This window comes from Sinocyclocheilus rhinocerous, unplaced genomic scaffold (assembly GCF_001515625.1).
Source record: "Sinocyclocheilus rhinocerous isolate Xijiao unplaced genomic scaffold, SAMN03320098_v1.1 scaffold2233, whole genome shotgun sequence".
In the NCBI taxonomy this organism is placed as follows: domain Eukaryota; kingdom Metazoa; phylum Chordata; class Actinopteri; order Cypriniformes; family Cyprinidae; genus Sinocyclocheilus; species Sinocyclocheilus rhinocerous.
Window position 1 is genome coordinate 79,500 of NW_015664678.1, and position 17,562 is coordinate 97,061.

Here is a 17,562-nt window from a genome sequence, read left to right on the forward strand (position 1 = left end):
ACTTGAAAGTTGGTAGAGAACACTGTTGCCAGATCTCGCGTTAAACATTTTATTTTACCCGCGATAGAGCATTGTCGAAGAGTAACGGTGCCGGGCAATCGACAGGCAGACAACGGGAAACCTTTAAGAACATTCTTACTTTGGTCTTGTAAGTATTTGTGTTTTTTTTTTTTTTACATGTTGTCATTCTACATTATTTGTTATCGTGTGGGGACCGTTAAATTTTACCAGATAACAGTGTATATAGTACGCCACGTTGTGGTTAGCTCAAAGGCAAGGGAGGTGATTTGGTTCAAAAGTTTTTTTTGTTATGCTGGTCGAAAGTCACGATAGCAATCACTAAGTTAAGTGGTCTAAATCTTTTCTATATCGTCTGTGGAAGGCGTGGTACTATAAAATGTTCATCCAAATCATATTCCTCGGTCAACTTATTGTATTTGCATACCTCAGAGCACCCTGTTCACGCAGACAAGATACGTCATCAGTGCGTTCTATTATGCGCATAATAGTTAAAGTGCAATGTAAGAAATTAATAATTCTTACATATTATAAAAGACAACGGCAAACAGTAAAGTTTTCAGCCTTGCTTTAAAAGAATTAAGAGTTGCAGCATACCTGCAGGTTTCTGGCAGGTTGTTCCATATAAAAACTGAACGCTGATTCTCCAAATGTAGTTTTGACTCTGGGGACAGAAAGCAGAACTGAGAGGCCCTAATACTTTTAGTGCTTTATAAATCAATATTAGTATGTTGAAGTAAATTATTTTTACAGACAGGAAGCCAGTTTAAAATCCTCATAACTGGAGTGATGTGATCCACTGTCTTGGATTTAAATGCACTATAGGTTTATTGCAAATTTTCAAGCATTCAGTAAACAAAGCACAGTAATAAATATGCAGAACAGAACACTTCCATTCACACCATATTTCTCACACAAAGGAATAAAATTAGCTTTCCCAGTCGGCATTCTCGTTCTAATACACTGTGGTAGCAACATTTTTATTTTTTTTACCGTGTTTACGTATCTGTCTGTTGATTAGAGATATAAGGGTCAGTGAAAAAGAATGGCTAAAAATTGAGGAAAAAACTAAAAGTAGTTTATAAGTGAAAATATGTTTTTACCATCATTACAATGGTAATTACAAATATACTGTATAATTTAATTTAAAATCATATGATGATAGTAGGCAGACATGTCATATGGGATAACAGTCATACATACTCATTAATAATTTCACTTTTATTATCATATTTAAGAGTTATGGATCCCAAATCCCTAAGAGAATGGCGTCGACTGAGAGACCGAGTTGATGTTCTTGCTGCGTCAAGTAGCAGCTTGGATGATTACCCAGATTTTGATGTACAGTTGCAAGGAGATATATCTGTGGAGGGTCCATCCATGCAAGGAGATGTTTCTGGAGAGGGTACATCCACACAAGAACATTTGTATGAGGAGGGTCTGTCTTCGGAAGTAAATGCTGAAGAGGTTCCTTCAACTGGGCATGGATCGGTTGTTTAGGATTCAGACTATGGATACAAGGAAACGGCTGATTCCAGTGACTCTAATACAGAGCTTGATTCTTCAGATTCCGATGACACACCAACTTTACGCAAAGATTTGGCTGAATGGGCATCAACAACAGGTCAAACACATGCTGCGCTAAATAAGCTGCTTGGAATCTTGAGAACACATGGACATACACTTCCAAAAGACAGTAGAACACTGCTAGCAACCCCGTCAGGTTTTGAAATTAAGAATGTATGTGGGGGCCAGTACACATACTATGGCTTGGAGCCAGGAATTCTACATTACCTCTACCTAAAACCATAATTCAAAGGCAGTATAGACCTTATTATCAATATAGACGGTCTGCCAATATTCAAGTCCAGTAAAACCCACTTTTGGCCTATTCTCGCAAAATTTGATGAATCTGAGCCATTTCTGGTTGCTCTATATTATGGCAATAGCAAGCCTGACCCTGTTCATGACTATCTATGTGATGTAATAGCAGACTTGCAGGTCCTTATGCAAAATGATGTCCCACACAAAACCACAGTGCACAAAGTAAGACTGCGAGCATTCGTATGTGATGCTCCAGCAAGAGCATTTCTAAAGTGCATCAAAAGCCATAATGCCTTGCATGGATGTGAGCGTTGTCTGTCAGTGGCTACATCAGTTGAGGGAAGGGATGTTCACTTAAATAAAGTGTCTTGTGAGAAAATCACTGATGATAAATTCAATCAGTTGCAATATCCAAACCATCAGAAGGAACCTACACCTCTAGCCCAACTGGGAATCAATTGTGTCACACAGTTTCCTCTTGCCCACATGCACCTAATATTTCTTGGAGCTTTGAAGAGATTACTCACCATTTTGTTGTGAGGCCCAGTTATTTGCAGGTTGAAAAAAGGACAGAGTGAACAAATAAGCCAGAAGTTGGTACAACTGAAAGGTTTGATGCCGGCCGAGTTTGCCAGGCAGCCAAGATCTCTGATCGAACTTGATCGCTGGAAAGCAACTGAACTACGGCAATTTCTGCTGTATACAGGACCACTTTTGTTGCAGGATGTTCTGTCTCAGGACCATTATCATCACTTCCTGTCTTTAACAATTGGAATGTCTATTCTCTTGGATGATAATGATGCCAGAAGAGGACACTACCTGGAATATGCCCAACACCTGCACTGTCAAAAAAAATCCCGTAAAAAAACGGTCAAATTCCGGCAGCTGTGGTGCTGGAAAAATACCGTAAAATAACAGGCACATTAAATGACAGTCATTTTCCGTAATTCAAAAATACAGTTTTTTGCTGTCATTTTACATGAGATTTTTTGTATTTTCTTCAGCTTTTATGTTCAATAAGGAGCTTTACTTAAATACTGTGGAAAGTTAAATAAAAACCATGAAATTATCATTAAGTTTGAACACTGCTTTTATTCAAATAATCAGCCATAAGTGCAAAACAGTGTTTTATTAATTTATTCACCTATCTGCAAGAATATACCATCTTAACTGTAAGCATATACCAATATAGTTTGTTAAGAACTGCAATTTACTAATATTCTTTGTTCAAAACTGCAACAATATACCAGTATAAAGATTATAGCACAACTACAACAATATAGCAAGTTTGTTCATAACTGCAATAGTATAAAAATATTTTATTAAATGATCATAACTGCAACAATATTCCAATTTAAAAATTAGTCCAAAAGTTATTCGATCACAACTGCAACAACATACCAATTCAGTTTGTTCATAACTGCAACAGTATAAAAATGATCATAACTGCAACAACACACAATAAAAGGAATTGTTCAAAACTGCAACGATATAGCAGTTTGGTAAACAAATAATTAATAATTAAATTGTCCTTAAAACGGAACCACCTGTGAACAGAATAATTCATTTGACAACAGATGAGGCATGAAAAAACCAAATAATTAAACCATGAAAGCATATTATCAGCAAGTATTTGAAGTCTGTGACACTGCCAAAAATTTCTGCTAGGCAATGTAGGAAGATCTGACACTCAAAGTTTTTACTCCATCCATTCATAGTCCGCAATCTTGTTAATCAGTGAAAGAACCTTTGGACTGACTGCCGATTGCTTTCTCGTGTGTGACAGTCTGTGTATGTGAGTGTGTGAATGTGAGGATGTGTGTATGAGAGTGAGTGTGAGGATGCGTGTGTGACAGTGTGTGTATGTGAGAATGTCTGCTATAAAGACATGTATATGAGAGTGTGTGAGCGTAAGGATGTGTGTGTGAGGATGCTTGTGTGAGAGTGAGTGTGAGGATGCGTGTGTGAGAGTGTGTGTATGTGAGAGTGTGAGGATGCGTGTGTGAGAGTGTGTGTATGTGAGAGTGTGAGGATGCGTGTGTGAGAGTGAGGGTGTGTGTGTGAGGATGCGTGTGTGAGTGTGAGGATGTGTGTGTGACTGTGTATGTGAGTGTGAGGATGTGTGTGTGAGAGTGTGTATGTGAGCGTGTGAGGATGTTTGTGTGAGGATGTGTGTGTGAGAATGTGTGTATGTGAGTGTGTGTGAGGATGTTTGTGTGAGGATGCGTTTGAGAGAGTGTGTGAGTGTGAGGATGCGTGTGTGACAGTGTGTGTATGTGAGAATGTGTGTGTGTGTGTGTGTGTTTGTGTGTGAGGATGCGCTTGAGAGAGTGTGTATGTGAGAGTGTGTGAGTGTGAGGATGCGTGTGTGACAGTGTGTGTATGTGAGAATGTGTGTGTGTGTGTGTGTGTTTGTGTGTGAGGATGCGCTTGAGAGAGTGTGTATGTGAGAGTGTGTGAGTGTGAGGATGAATGTGTGACAGTGTGTATGTGAGAGTGTGTGTGAGGATGCGTTTGAGAGAGTGTGTGTATGTGAGAGTGTGTGAGTGTGAGGATGTGTGTGCACGTTTTTGTGACATATGAGGTCACAAATTTGTATAATGACTTGGGTATGACAACAGTATTACAAGGAGAAGGTGACTTATGAGGACATTACCCCATGTCCCCATTTTTCAAAACGCTTATAAATCATACAGAGCGAGTTTTTATGAGAAAGTAAAAATGCAGAAAGTTTCCTGATTGGATAAAAATCCTATGTTAAGCTATATCATTATTGTGACGGGGGGCCCTGCAGTAAGTCATAGCCCCGGGGCCCATTGAGGTCTTAATGCGGCCCTGCACACACAGGCTATTTAACGGCATTTAATGAAATTGTAGCAAAAAAAGACGGAAAACCATTGTTTGTGTGAACAAATGTGGTACATTTACTGGAAAAAACAGTAGGCTACCTCAACCTTTTCACAATTTAACGACTTCATATGAGAAAACGTCTAGCTGTTATTTTTGTGTTAAAATTGCTAACGTTATACCCTGAGAACTTTTCCCTCACATGTGTCCAAGTAATATCATTATTTTATTATTTAGGCTTTCGTCATATTTTGAAATGTAATTAATATTTGTAGTTTTACGTGTAATTTAAATAAACTGGTTAAGTACTTTACCTCGGGAAAACGCGCAGTCCACTGTGGCGATCCAGTCAGAAGTGACGTCCGCTGTGACCGCACCGGGCATCGACCGCAGCTTATATGCCCTCTGCCAGGTTCTTTCGCGGGCTTGGCACGTGAGTGAGAATTAAAATCTTGTGATGGACAGATGTCCAAATACATTTTCTTGATTTAAAAAAACAAAAAGAATGTATACTTAATCATGCCTTGCGTTAAATTACCCTGGCATCAAATTACAAAAATAAAATAAAATTGAGGTGGCGCTTTTTACCCTACATTCAGGGTAAAGGGCTCAGGCCCATAAGGCAAAAGGCTCCCATTATTGATACCAATACTTCGTTTGCATAATATCAAAGTTAAAACCAACACAATCACTTGGTTTGCACCATATTCTGTTTATTTTAATAATTAAATTTTAGAAATTAAATATATACAGTGCCATTAAAATAAAAAATATAATATTATCATAATAATACAGAGTTTTTTAATAATTAAAAAAAATCTGAAAGCTTCAAACTGCTTGATGAGATCTCATAATTTATTGTTTTCCCCAAATGCTTTGACTCATTTCTTGAAATAGTCTTCACACTGTCTAAATATAGTCGACTGGATCATTTTGCAAAAAAAAAAAAAATTCTAACAGAACAAATAAACAATTACAAGCAATAAATACAATAGAATAAACACGAAGTAAACAATGCTTTAAGTTTTTCAGATGTCTAACAATATTCAGGTAAACTGAATAATCAAATGTAAAATAACACATTATAGCCTTGATTGCCTTCATTAAAGATTAATCCTTGTTAAAGCTACAAAATTGATTCAGCTAAGAGATGCAAGGGACTTTTTCTGTCTTTTGTCGCATGCAGGATGACAAACCTTCGTGTCGATGGGCCATAGGCAGTCCTTGTCGAGCCCTGCATTATTATTATTATTATTATTGTTGTTGTTGTTATTATTACAAGATGCGGGTGGCTGATTTCATTATAGCGCTCTCATCATTGATACATATGCTCTCTCTCTCTCTCTCTCTGCAAATGACAAACCTTCGTAGGCAGTCCTTGTCGAGCCCTGCATTATTATTATTGTTGTTGTTGTTGTTGTTGTTATTATTACAAGATGCGGGTGGCTGATTTCATTATAGCGCTCTCATCATTGATACATATGCTCTCTCTCTCTCTCTCTATATATATATATTCAATTCAGTTCAGTTCAATTCAATTCAATTTAAGTGAGCTTTATTGGCATGACTTGCACACTATTGCCAAAACATTGACCATTGCTTGAACAAAGAACAAATAATGATTATATAATACATAAAAACAAGAATAGATCTATAAACCAGTAAGTTGATAATTACATGAATGCATTTTTAATAAACAAGAAATAGTTAAGATATAGTCTTAACTAAAAAAAATCTCTGTACAACATGTGTAGATGTAAAATAAATAAAAAATAAAAAAATCTTGCATTAGTCTCTCTCTCTCTCTCTTTCTGTACGCTCGCAAGCAAAGCCTGTGAGACAACCCGGTTCTTTCCATACAAAGATTAATTGTAATAATCTTTGTAAAGTTGTTAGTAACATTTGTACTATTCTGTTTATTTTAATAATTTAGTTTTATTCAATAAATACAGTGCAACTAAAATGCAGAATATAAATATGGCAGAATTAAAAAAATAAATTAAATAAATAAAAAAGATTCTGAAAGCTTCAGATTGCTTGGAGATCTATTACTGTTTGTCCCAAATTATTTGACTCATTTCTTGAAACAGTCTTCACACTAAACTAACATAGTCTATGACTGGATCATTTTGCATGGATAAAAAAATAATAAAAAAAATAAACAAATAAATAAAAATAAATAAATAAAAATTAAGAGAACTTACTTGTAGCCTACTGAAATACACACTGTTGAGAAATACACACACACATACCCTACTACGCCATGTACAACGTTACAAAACGTAAGAGACGTCCTCCGAACGTCCGGCAGCTAACGTTACAAACAGGAGCGAACGTTACAAAGCGGACCGAATGCGAACGTCCTCCGAACGTCCGGTAGCGAACGTTTCAAAGCGGACCAAATGCGGACCTAAATGGACGTTCGCAACGTCCGGGGGACGTCCCCTGTTTGCTGGGTAGGTGCGTTTCCATTACCCTTCAAATTGAAATCAAATTGAAAATACGGCTAATGGAAACGCGTCAATTTCGCAAAAACGCCCATATATCGCAAAAAAGTTTTTACGCTCGCATGAGGTGGTTTTTCAGGCAATGCGAAAAAGGAATAATTCGCAAAACTGCAATGGAAACGGCTTTTTCGCATTTACAGGTCACATGGCGTATGTAAAAAGTCATATGATCATTCTTCAGTGTACTATAACCTCCAAGAAACACATCATACGTGGCCGCTCTCCAGTATAAAGCCGCCTTTCCACTGCATACGACAAACGACAGCCGTTGGACCGGAAGTCATTCATTTCCAATGGAGAGTCGTACAGGGGCTGCGTGGGGCATAGACATATAAAATACCTAGACGCCTCATTGGCCGCTGGATCGTACGTCAACGTCACTGCCATATTGGTCCGGGCAACTTGCCGTAAATCTCATAGGTGGACTGAAGAAAAGATCCCTGATTCCCTGACTATTTTGAGGTTTTACAAATAGTCGTAAAATCCAAATTATTTCTCGGGATATTACCTTTCGCATGTAAGTCTGAATAGTTGTTTTTGGTTTTATTTTGTCATTATAACATTATGTTGACATTAGTTAGCCACCACCCTTACAATCCCACCAGATACCCATCTACCAGGTGCTGAACATCTAGGCCCACTTCCTCATGCTTTTGTAGCAGACGAAGCTTTTCCACTCCGTCGCCATCTTCTGCGGCCCTATCCGGGGAAGAACCTGCAAAGATGCCAACGCATTTTCAATTACCGTCTGTCCCGGGCCAGGCTGGTTGTTGAAAATGCATTTGGCATTCTTGCATCTAGGTTCAGAATGTACCACAGAGTCATGGGTCAGCACCCTCAAAATGTCGAAGCCTGTATGAAAGCGACATGTGTCCTCCACAATCTCCTGCGGAGGAGCAAAACAACAACGCACCCCTGGGAATTACTTTTCACAGGTAAGACTGAAAAGTTGTTGACTGACACTGATCTGGTTGTATTTGGTCATTAAAACATTATGTTGACACAACTTGACAGTAATTGACCGTCGGAGTCAGACTATTAATAGCTAGCGATATCGCTATTTAGCTGCGAGTCTAGGAAACCAGAAATGTTACATTCTTTCTTATATAGTTTTAGCGTATGGTAAATTATATATCATAAACTAAATTGCACTCAAATTGCAGTGTCCACCATTGTCCCTGAGGTGGCAAAGGCTATCTGGGAGGGTCTGGTCCATCAGTACATGCCAGTGCCACAAGAAGAAGATTGGCAGACGATCGCCCAGGACTTTAATGAGCGCTGGAATTTCCCCAATTGTTTGAGGGCCATTGATGGTAAGCATGTGGTCATCCAAGCTCCACCCAACTCAGGCTCCCTTTTCTACAATTATAAAGGAACCTATTCAATTAATGTCAGTGAACATGTCAGAACATAATAACATTAACTATGTCTAGTGTAACAAGTAAAATAACAAGTATGTGTTGGTGGTTTACATAGAATGTGTACATTTACATGTGTGTGTGTAAAGAGGTCTAGTCAGGAGGTCCACTTGAACATTTCTGCATGAAAAGGAGAGACAAGTAAAGTGATCTCAGTTTACTTAAATGCCATTATTCACAATAAATAAATAAATAAATGAGATCTCTAAAACTCACAGTTAAACTCTGCCTCAAAAATTAGCTGGTGGATTTTCAGCTTGGTGAGTTCCCTGCATTTAGGCTCAAGTCTCTTCAGGGCTGGCATCAAAGTCTGCAGAAACTGCATGTCAGGATCTTCTGATCCAGCAGGGGCAGGACAGTTGGAGGTTTCCCTCCACTTTTTCCTGCACTCATCCACTGTTAAGTTTAAAAACAATTACATAACTTTGTAAATCATGTTAACTTAGACATACTATTCTTTGATATGTCATTTCAGTGTTGGGTAAGTTACTCTAAAAAACAGTGTAATTAGATTACTGTATTAATTACTCTCACTAAAATGTATTGCATTACTAATTACTTCTTAAATCCCACATCAACCTCCACCAGTTGAACAATACAAGGATAGACATGAAACTGCTCTTTTCATTCGTTCAAATAAATAATATACAATTGCATAAATTTTTTTTCTCAATAAATTTGTAAAATGTGGAATAATAACTGCATGGAAATACATGGGAATACTAGGCTAGATGCTAATTAAGGCACGACAAGGATTTGCATACATTCGGCAAATTTGGCAAACAAAACACACCTGACAAACCGACAATCTCGCTAACTCTCTTCCAAGCCTCATTTTTCCTAATAAAGTCTCTGTATGATTCTAGAGAAGTATCATACAAGTATCATACAGAATGGGGTTTTCTGAGACCGCGAGGATAAGCTTCTCTCCCATGTTGCCGTGTACGATCATAATGAAATTTCCGTGCTTTCCTGTTTTTGAATCATCTCTCCGGCCGGACAGGGCAACATCACAGTATGGTAAGGGGCGTAACATTTCCGTCTCACGCTTGAGGTATTCGGCCAATCACAACGCACTGGATGGCTGGCCAATCACAGCACACTTCGCTTTTTCAGAACGGTGAGCTTTGTAAAAATCGACGCGTTTCAGAAAGGTGGGGCCGTCTCACGCTTGAGGTATTCGGCCAATCATAATGCGCTGGATAGCTGGCCAATCACAGCACACTTCGCTTTTTCAGAACGGTGAGCTTTGTAAAAATCGACGCGTTTCAGAAAGGCGGGGCATAGAGGAGAAACAATAATGTACAGTATGTGGAAAATAATGTGTTTTTTGAACCTTAAACCGCATAAACACATTTCATTACACCAAATACACAAAATGCTTTTCTTTTTCGCAACATCATATGACCCCTTTAAACAAATCGAGCAAAAACAGTCAACATTGACAATATTGTACTAAAATGTATATAACTCGTTTGAACTCTTGTATAAAATCAATATCAAACTTGCAATCGTGGTTTTCAGGGAAAACTTCACTTTCTTGGTCGTGTCATGTTGCTTATCTAGAGTCTAGATTCTATAGAGGCTATATGTTATAGGCTAAATATGAAATCTACATTTTTACCGCAGTATGTTTCTTCTCTGTGCAGTTGCATTCATTTGTTTTGATTTCTCCATGAGATTGTTTCACACGGACAGGCTGCGTGAGCCTCGACTGTTGTGACCTTGTTACTGTTGATTATCAATTACCATTTACACAGAATGTAATAAAATCAGAATAATTCTTGCCGATATTTTGGTGCTTCCCTGATTAAATATTTTAACCAGATTAGTTGGTTGGTCATGCATGTAAAATTCTCTTTCACTTGCCCCTTCAAAAAATCCACTTCTCCCACACAAGCATTAATGTCGAGTTCAGTTACTGTAGGCCAGGGGTGGGCAATTCATTTTCCCAAGGGGCCATAGTAGAAACTGGGGTGGTTTCTAATGTGGAGCACACAATTATATCACTATTTAATAAACATTCATAAAAACATTCTTTTTTTTTTTGAAGTTTCAAATACTAGCAACTTTATACAAAAATGCAAGTACACGTATTTCAAAGACCAGGGCCCGGTTGCATGAAAACCCTTAAGTAAGGGTATCCTTGAAGGGGAAAAAATCGGGCAAAAAAGAGTGTTGCAACAAACGTCTTAACCGTCACCCTTACCTGGGTGTTTATACTAACTGTGCGTTCACACCGCCGGCGGCGAGAGCGTCAAAGTGACCGGAAGACATTCATTTTCAATGTGAGCGGGCGGCGAGGAGCGGCGCGGCGCGTCTTGGCCGGCGGGGGCGGCAAGGAGAGTTGAAATCAGTTCAACTTTATGGTAATGAACTATGACGCTGTTGGGCGGCAACCAATCGGAATGTAGAATTCCTCCGCTTGAGAGGGTCCCAGAGAACGCAGTCCTGTAAACTTTGGTTCCGACCACACATTAGTTCCTAATCAAAATGGAAGAGAGATTAATTATTGCTGTGGCGGGTTTCCCAGTCATTTATGATGTGTCTCTGTCTGTGTACAGAGACGTGAAAATAAAAAATGTTGCTTGGACCAAGGTGTCTGAGGTTGTTGGTGTTTCTGGTGAGTTGCGAATGCGCATTTACGTTATATATTTTCTGAAAATAAGCGGGAATTGCGTGCTAACTTTCGCGCCAGAGGATGTTGCAAAATATTTCTGACATGATGAAACCTATTGGGTTAAACGAAAAATATGTGTTGTATTGATCAAACCCTTATGTAAATTAACCATGGTTTTACTGAGGTTACCACAAAAACAAACGCAGGTACTGTAGTAAAACCATGACCAATTACATTAAACCTTTTATTCACGGTGTCCACTACAGTAGACAGATATGTAACTCCCTCAAAATAAAATATATTGAAAAAAGTTATTTGCATGATTTTTCGCTGGTTTAAAAAATAAATATAAAAAAATCTTACTTTGTGATTTAATCATTCATGCATGAAAGGGTTAAGGCTACACTTTAACCAGGACTGTTTTCAATGTAGGCTGCACACAAATTAATGGTACAAATTATTGTTAATTAAATACAATAAATATATATTCAAAAAAAATTTTACATACATTTTTAAATACATTTAAAATATTGAAATGAGAACACAAAAGCCACGCCACACAAATAGCTTTTAATTGGTTTATTTCGTTAGCAAACATGTAAGTATATTGTTAAGTTCTTTCCATTAATATTTTTTTTACTTTCACATTTAAGATATATCATAAGGTTATACCCTTTTTGTGGTAAGTCTGCACAAGATCAGAACGCTTGTTTGGTATGTTTGCGGCCCCTTTAAATAAAGACCGATCGTGGAGCGTCTACAGGGCAGCCAGAGCGAATTTTGACGCTCTCGCCGCCGGTGGTCAGCGTTGTGGGTAGCGCGGCCAGAGCGATCTTTTGACGCTCTCGCCGCCGGCGGTGTGAACGCACAGTAAGCATTTCACGGTAGTTTCTGGCAGCGCACGGTAATGCGAGCTGCGGTTGCCATAGTTACTCTTCCACCTCACACTATAAACATAACGGACCACAAACCTAACCTTACAACTACAGCTATAAAATATTGTTGGAGTTATGGAGAGAAATAACATTACAGAAAGCAAAATACGTAAACCCAACTGGACTGAGGACAAAAAGGCCATTGTTTTAGAAGAATACGCTAAAAGAAAAACACCCTGCAAAGTCGATATAACCCATCTGTCACTCATTTACACAAGACGAAAGCCTGGCAGGAGATAACGGACAAAATCAATTCAAGAAATCCTGCTGTCAAGGGCACAGTAGAAGAAGTCGTGAAAAAGTATGAAAACGTAGTTGTGAGCTCAAGAAAAGAAATAAACAACTATAAAAAAGAATCTGGAAAAAACGGTGAGTTATGAGTTACATTTAAATTGATACGTGACTGGATATATTGTGTCAAAAAGTAGCGCGCTTGGTGTAATATAGTTTTAACAAATGTTGTTGTATAAAAAAAAGGAGGGCTGCCGCCACAGGACCTGTCCAAGACAGCGAAATTGGTACATGACATACTAGGGAAGGATTCTCCAACTCTAGTCGGTATTGCTGGTGTTCCTCAAAGCAGTTTGGGAAGCAGGTAAAATAACACAGATGACGCTAATGCATTTAGTTAAATGTCTTTTGCTTTTAAAGATGGTCAGTGTGAATTGCTTATTTTAAATGTTTCTATGTCTGTTTTTGTATCTATAAATAAAAATGTAGTTTCATATTTTGAAGTCTGTATACATTTACTTCGTTTTATTATTAACTTATTCATTTATACAGCATCTAATCTGGAAATTTATATATAGTTTATTGGAGAACATATTCAGCCCACTTTAGGAAACGTACCATGGATTCTGGTAAGAGCAAAGGTGGAGGACTTTGCATGTATGTATTAAAGGCAGAGTAAGTGATTTCTGGTAGCCAATGTTGATATTTGAAATCACCAAAACAAACACGCCCCTACCCCAAATACCCTGCCTTTAAATGACTGGTGCTCACAGAGCCGCGTCGTTGAGAGCCACTGTTCACCTGATATAGAGACCATGACAGTCATATTTAGACCCTTTTATCTGCCGCGAGAGCTAACAGTGGTTGTTGTCACTGCTGTTTACATTCCACCTGATGCTAACATTAGCACAGCTCTCACCTACTTGCACAGTATCATTAGTAAATACCAGAGGGCCTATCCGGATGGAGTTCATATCATAGCTGGTGACTTCAACCAGGCTTGTTTAAAGACTGTCCTTCCAAAATTTTCACAACATGTAAAATGTGCCACCAGAGGAAGTAACACACTTGATCGTGTGTATTCTAATATCAAGCATGGCCAGGGGCGTAGCAGCCATTTTAAAAGTGGGGGGGACCGCTGTCAGGTGATGTGATCCTCAATGGCCAAACAAATTATGTACATAATGTACAAAGTACATTCATGTTCACATAATAAATTCTTTAAGCTCGGTCTTCACCATTCCTCCACTTTAACTCTCAGCACCGGTTCACCACAGGGATGTGTGCTGAGCCCACTACTCTATTGCCTTTATACCTATGACTGCACCTCCACACACTCCTCCAATCACATTATAAAATTTGCTGATGACACCACAGTGATCGGACTCATTTTCTGGGAGTGATGAATCTGCCTATCGTGACGAGGTCAGGAAATTGACGTTGTGGTGCTCTGAAAACAACCTGGTGCTAAACACAAGGAAAACTGAAGAACTCATCGTGGACTTCAGGAAGTGCAAAGCTGACCCCCTTCCCATCATTATAAATGGAGACTATGTGGAAAGAGTTTGCAGTTTTAAATTTCTGGGAATCTATTTATCTGACAGTCTCTCCTGGTCCACAAATACAACAGCGGCTGTTAAAAAGGCACAGCAGCATCTGCACTTCCTGCGAGTCCTAAAGAAAAACCGTCTGTGTCAAAAACTATGGTGGCATTCTACCGCTCTGCCATAGAGTGTTTTAATATACTGTCTTACGGTGTGGTATGGGGGCTGTTCAGGAGCTGACAAAAAAGCTCTACAGAGGGTCATAAAGACTGCGCAGAATATCACTGGCTGCCCTCTCCCCTTACTACAGGACATTGCAAACACTCAGTACCCATCCAGAGCAAAAAACATTGTTAAGGACTCCTCTCACCCCGGTCATCATCTGTTTTCCCTCCTACCTTCGGGAAGACGATACAGGTCAATCAAAACACGCACGGCCAGATTTTCAAATAGTTTTTATCCAAGAGCCATTCAGTCCCTGAACTAAGGGATGCTTTGCACTATTTATTTATGTTAATCCTTGTGGACTGTGCAATCATTTCTGTACTTAGAACTGCACTTTATTGTCTTACCTGCATCACTCTATTGCCTTTATACCTATGACTGCACCTCCACACACTCCTCCAATCACATTATAAAATTTGCTGATGACACCACAGTGATTGGACTCATTTCTGGAAGTGATGAATCTGCCTATTCTTGTGGACTGTGCAATAATTGCTGTACTTTGATGCAGGTAAGACAATAAAGTGCAGTTCTTTCTTTTCCTTACGTTATTGTGGTCTATGTGTATGTGGTTACCATATTGTAGCACCTCAGTGTAAACTCTGAAATTTCATTGCATTCCGATGCAATGACAATAAAAGCTTGAAATTGAAATTGAAAAAAAATGTTTGCACAAGCATGTCTCGTGTAGCATGTCCCTCCGTTGTTGCATCCTCCGCATCTTGATTTGGCTGCACTGCTTCATCAGGGTCAGCATGTTCATCCATGAGCACACCAAAGTCTTTTGGTATGTTAAACAGGACGACACATGCAATGATGACTCTCCCTGCTTTCACTGGTTCCAGACGTAGCTCTCCGCATACCTGCAAACTCAAAAAATGTCAAAAAGGTGACATAGTTCGGAATATGACCCTTGTAGGGGGGTCTGGGGGCATCCCCCACAGAAGAAAATGTTTGAGAATTTAACATGTAAATGAAGCGTTCTGGTGCACTCTGACAACATATGCTTCAAGTACATTTATACCACAAAGTTTTTGGACAGTGCAACTCTGTTGTCATCTGTGTTCATACTTCTCTTTGTGAGCAGTGGAGTATTTTATTTTTGCAAATTTTAATGTTCACAGAGTGCTGCGTTCTCAAAACTCTAGCCATTTGATGATAACTAGAATATCAAAATCAACTGCGGGCAGCAGATCCTTTTTCCTATTTAGCGCCCAAACTCTGGAATAACCTACCTAACATTGTTCGGGAGGCAGACACAATCTGTCAGTTTAAATCTAGATTAAAGACCCATCTCTTTAACCTGGTTTACACATAACACACTAACACATTTCTAATATTCAAATCCATTGAAGGATTTTTAGGCTGCAGTAATTAGGACAACTGGAACCGGGAACACTTCCCATAACACCAGATGTACTCTCCACTAAAATTATAGACTGATAATTTCTTTGTCAGTGGGCAAACGTACAAAATCAGCAGGGGATCACATTTTTTTTTTTTCCTAACTGTACGCACTTTGTGGTCACATACACGGTCAGCCATAGACACCCGTGCCTCGATTGTGGTGGATGATGCACCAGGCAGAGAGGAGGTATGCTTAAGAGAACGAACGGCAGCTTTGTGTGCGCCTTCTGATTGATGGCGCAGAATCACTTTTTTGCACTTTACTGCCGTACTTAAGTTTTTATGGCATACTACACACATACACGCACCTGGCAGTTACATTTTTTTACACCAGGATCGGATTGACCGGCCATCCTCCCCTGTTTCATCAAGCCAAGCCCACCCATCTCCATTTGTTTTTAATGGACTCATCGATGAGTGACACATCCGAACCTTCCTCCAAAATCAGCACGTCCATAACTGACAGGCTAGCTTAATACGTAAACTCGTGTTTTTTAACAAGGCTAACACCCCCTCTCCCGCCACCACACACGCGCACTTCTGACCAATCAGAAGTCATTGTATGGTTAAGAGCCAGCTATTTCGGTGGAACGACTGAATATAATTGAAATGAATAGCTGAGCCGGCAGAAAAACAACAATGCGCTACATGCTTCTTTTCCCCTCATTTTTTCCAATTGACGGAAATCTGTCATAACGACGGAAAACTTTAATGCCTGTAAACATCGCTTACACTTTAAAAAGGGGGAGGAGACCGAAAGAAACTCTGGATTTTCCTAAGAAAACCTGGTAACTTACCGTGAGGTTTAGTTTTGTCTTTTATTGGAACCGAAAACCCTGAGTTTCCCTTTTCTGGGGTCAACAATCCCGCTTTCTGGAATATGCTCCCTGTCTCCATTTGAAGGACGTTTGTCTCGGTCTGAGTACTTAAGGAAATGATACAAGAAGATCAGGGTGCTTCTGTAGCCAGATGAGCCCGTAGTGTGGAGTGTGTCCATACACTATGACTTTTTCTGAAGTCAGGAATGCATCCTTTAGTCTTAGATTTATCTTTGAGAATGTGATGTCTTGTATTGATTACCTTTGAATTGACTGTGTAAGTGTCATAAAACATTTTACTAGCTAACAGTAGATAAATAGTACTAGCATAACCTCTAATTATTGTTTGAGATTTATTCAAGTTGTACATAGTTATTTTACCTATCGGGGGCTAGATAAAAATACGATTGAAATATTAACCTATTTCATAGTACTAGCATAACTGATTATTGTCTCAGCTTTATATAAGTTGTATGTAGTTATATAACTATCAGGGGTTAGATAAATTGTACTATCATAACCTAGGGGGCTAAACAGAACCACTATTTAAAGAAAGGCAAGCATGGTGAAGCCTATTAAATAGTGTTAGGCTAGTTTCACACTGTAAGCGTAAGCAGTGCATATTTTTTTCGGCGTGCATGTTAACAAACGAGTGCGTGTTTAAATGAGGCATTTTAGGAAGGCGTGGATGAGTCTTAACTTTTAGAAAGAATATCTCTTTGGGTTTGAGACTTTACGGATCTTAACTTACTTTGCGCACCGAAAAGACTGAATATGCAGGAAACCTTCAGCCACCATTGGATAGCTTCGTAGGGCCAATTGCGTGGACCTTACTTGTAGGGTTAAAAATGATCAAAGACTTCTGCTTTCCTGTCCTAAACCTTCAAAATCTCCATTAACAAAAGGGCCACTTGGAATTCCTGAAGGCACAGAAGTGCTGATAGTGATCAAGGCCTGTAGGCCAGGCTTTTCCACTGTCGGGCCAGTGCGAGCCAGGGCTAACAACAAGCTGAGTGGGGCCAATAGCCTCACACCTCAAGCCGCAAGCCCAAAATCAGGCCGCGTTTCCACAGTCAGACCAGCGCTACTGTAAAACATGCTTTTAACATGCCTCTTGCGTAAAATGAACTTAACAGAAACAGACGTTTGGTTCTTACATAAAGACTTA